Source organism: Chenopodium album, chromosome 7 (assembly GCF_948465745.1).
Source record: "Chenopodium album chromosome 7, dcCheAlbu1.1, whole genome shotgun sequence".
Classification (NCBI taxonomy): Eukaryota; Viridiplantae; Streptophyta; class Magnoliopsida; order Caryophyllales; family Amaranthaceae; genus Chenopodium; species Chenopodium album.
The window spans coordinates 41,936,918-41,940,924 of record NC_137840.1 but is presented as its reverse complement, the minus strand read 5'-3'; the positions used below and the strand labels follow the sequence as shown (position 1 = coordinate 41,940,924).

Here is a 4,007-nt window from a genome sequence, read left to right as displayed (position 1 = left end):
AGGAGAGATTGTTGATTGCATTTAAATGATCAACCGAATACACCAAAGAGCTACTCTTGCTAGTTGATTCTCTCTCACCATATTGCCAATCTATATATTACCTCACAACATCCTTAATGATGTCCACCACTTCTTCTTCCGTCCTATTCATGATGGGACCTACGACTCCTCCATCTAGGCATGACTTGCCTTGGGGACTTAGGCCTCCATAAAAAATTTGAATAATTTGATAGGTTGGAATCCCGTGGTGAGGACACTCCCTTTTATACTCCTTATATATCTCCCACGCTTCATAGAGGCTCTCACTTGGCTTTTGTTTGAAGCCTTTAATCAAAGCTCTTGCCTCTGCCGTTTTCTTTTGTGGATAGAAACGGGTTAGAAATTCCTTTTTAACCTCGTCCCATGTAGTTAGAGAATTAGGCTTAACCTCCTTGTCTAGCCATTACAAAGCACGCCCAATGGGAGAAAAGGGAAAGAGCTTGAGGCGGATGAATTCTTGGGAAACTCCGTTCACTTTGATAGTATTGCAATATTTTTTAAACTTCTTGAGAGGATTTAGTGGGCTCCCATGCTTAGCTCCACTAAATTGTCTCCTCTCTATCAAAGTGATCTTAGCCGGCCTAATTTAAAAATCATTTTCCGGTGTTGTAGGTGGAGCAATTTCACTCTCAAATCTATATGCACCGGAAATCCTTAATTCTTTAACGCCACTCTCGGACTCTCTCCCATTCTTGCTTGTTCCTCTTATTGTGATTCTTCCTCAATTGAAATGCTAGAGTTCAAAGATCTCCTAGCAACCCTTAATCTTGTAATAGTCCTCTCAATCTTCGGATCAAACGACACTAGTTAATGACCACGTGCTCTATGCATACAACTCAAGGGAAATGATTAGTAGCACGGCTACAAGTGTAGCCTTAAAGAGGAAAATCTTTTTGTTTTTTTTTTAAATGAAATAGACTTAACAACTTAGAACAAAGCACCAATGTCATTCCCCGGTAACGGCGCCATTTTGACAAGGGGTTAAACTAGGTTGTCATCTAACTCTCCCTTGGTCAAACTAAATTTGAAAACGCTTAACAAACCTTATACAAGTATAGAGGCAAGTTAAGGGTCGAATCCAAAGGAATGAATCGGAGCTATGCTATATTCTAATATTAAGCTAAATCGAAGAATTATCAATGGTTGAGTTGGTAGCTAGAATAACAAGAATAAAAACAATTCAAAGAATTCAATCAATATGATAAACACTAGGGATATAGGTTCCACATGCAAGCTCAACAATCATGCTAATTAATAGATCACCCAATTGATTCAAACATTGCAAGGGACAAACAATAGTTGCAATCAAAGGAATTCAAAGGTTATCTCCTATAAACTAAGCTAGGGTTCACTATGAATGGCTAACAAGGAGAAATCTCACAAACTTTGATTGATATGAAGAAGAATCACAAACTTGATTGATGATGCAATGTTGAATTTCAAATCAAATCCAAGGATTACAATCTCTAGTTTTTCTCTCACTTTTCTCTAGTTTTTCTCTCTAAAAACTAAGCAAATGAAATATTACCTAAAAGATTCCCTTCAAAAGGATTTACAAGAGTATTTATAGACAAAGAAGAAAAACTAAACGGCCGCGCCCTCTCCAAGAAGACCCTGCGCACGCGCAGAAATGGGTACGGAACCCATAATTAACTCCGCGGGCAATCTGGGAAAAACCTGCGCCCGCGGGTACTGTAGCCTGCGCCCGCGGCTCAGGGCGCGGTAGATGCCCTGTTCCAGGTGAAGAGAGGGGGTCGCGGTCTCTCTATCTGGAGTGGTCTCTCAAGATTCTCCGCGCCTGCGGCTAGGGCGCGGAGAGTTCCTGCCTAAAATAACCAAAATGATGTACTTAACCCGTGCCCGCGACCCTCAGGTCCCGCGCCCGCGGCCATGAGAAGAAGCGAAGTGCCCTCTCCGAGCCCTCTCCGATCCCTCTCCAAGAGGCTTGAATTTCCTTTGTGAAGCTAAGTCCTTAGGCACCTACAAAAGAAACCAAAGAGAAAATATAGAAGAGGAAAAGAGCAATATAAAAGGAAAACATGAAGAAAAGCACATAAAGGAAAGTAAAACATGAAGAAAGAAGAAATAGAGAAACTAAAGGAGAAATGACCAAAATTATAAAAGAAAAGCATGAAAAATAAGGTGAAAATATCCTAGAACACTACCCTAAGAGTGCCATAAATGACACTCATCAACAATGACAAATTTCCTCGCATCGGGTAACATGTTGTAGACTCCTTCGTCTTGAGCAGTCTTCCGAATGATGATTTTCCTCGCCTTTGGAAGTCTAATAGTATAACAGTTTCCACGCCTTGAGAATTCTGAGAGGAATGGTGTCCTTAGAACAAGTGTATTATTCCAATTGTGGGTTCATAATTATTAGAAAGCTAATATATTCAGTATGGTCAAGTGATTGTAATGCCAAGGTGGAGGCTGCTTCATTAATGCATAATTAATATTACATCTTAATCTTAACTGAACCCTTCGGGTCACACCCAAGCGACTAACGAGCCAAAGCAATGAATTAATTTGGAAGGAATTAATGAGTCGACTGAGTAAATATTATTAGACGTCGGAAATTCAAGCTTGGAGCATCAAAATTGAGCGTCGAAGAATCTCAAATGTCAAGCCAAAATTAAGGAATTGGCGAGACGGGAAAATGCTTCAAGTAACAAGCAAAAACCCTAGCCACACAAAAACAAGGGAAACGCGCCAAATAGGAGCGTACCACGTGGAAGCACACATGGCAGCACGCCGTTTGGCAGCACACGTGGCAGCAGCCACTGATATATCCAATTTATATAGTGTTTTACCCCCGTCCCACGGTCATAATTAGTAGTGTTTTTGGCTCTTTAGGGCCAATTTTATTACTAATTTGTGTTTTCTAGTGTTTTCGTAGTTTTAGTTGTATTTTTAGTTGTATTTTACAGGATATTGCACTTTTGAAGCATTTTCCTGGGTTTTCATGGTTCAACTACGGAAGCTAGAAGGACACGAGCACTCTTGAAGCCCAGGATCGGTGAGAGCCGGTGATTAAGGGCTCGGTATGAGATACCGGGGCTATTGGATCGATTAATCAAAATCCAAGCCTCGAAGAAGAAGACCGGGCCCGATCGGGCGCGGCACACTTGTAGCGAGCAAGAAAAAAAGGCGGGCCCGATCGGGCGGCCCTTCGCCCGATTGGGCGCGTGTTTTTCTCAGAGCTGATTAGATTAGTTTTAATTTTTGTTTTGAAGAATGTTTAAGTACGAATTATGTACGTAATTTTGAATTACCTCCTTTCTTAGACTCTCTCTCTCTACTTAGGATATTTTCTCTCTCTTAATTTCTCTCTCAACTTTGTACTTAATTATTTTCATTAATACAGATTTCATTTGGTAACTATTTCTCTTCTCTTAATCTTAGTTGTTATTTTGTTCCTTTAATCATGTTTTGTTTTATTGCCTTTATTAGTTTAGATTTTATTATGTGTGAGTAGTTTTATTTCTAGGGTTTATGGGGATTCATAAATAATATGAAGGGGTAATTTATTGTTGTTATTATCAATTCTAGATTAATTTCCTATTGATTGATTTAATGCTCTGTGATTAGATTAGGCCTGATCTTTTATGCATGAGTTTGACAATATTGATTCGAGATTCGACAGATGAGAATTGATGTGGTTAGGTCGAGATTCGAAAGATGAGATTTAATACCGGAAAATTAATTGTGTGATTATAATACGTAGTGAAAGCCCTTTATAATCTGATTAATGTATGCATTGATGAATGATTATTATATTCTACCCTGGAATATTATTTATTGGTGAACCTATGCCCTAGATCCTTTTATATATTATTTTCTCCGTATTCTTGATCTCCGTAGTTTAGTTTATTATTCAATTATAAATATTGGTTACTTCATAATCTAGATTATATTAGTTAATTAGGAATAGAAAGATCTGTTTCTCTTTGGATTCGACCCTACTT

General features: G+C 38.9%; 1 non-coding gene across 1 annotated transcript; it reads left to right on the top strand.

The window, feature by feature from the left end:
• Nucleotides 1-239: 239 nt before the first annotated feature.
• On the top strand, nt 240-345 carry LOC145641217 (small nucleolar RNA R71). Its single transcript, XR_014115277.1, has one exon. It is a non-coding gene; the product is annotated as a small nucleolar RNA R71 (small nucleolar RNA).
• The last annotated feature ends 3,662 nt before the right edge of the window (nt 346-4,007 follow it).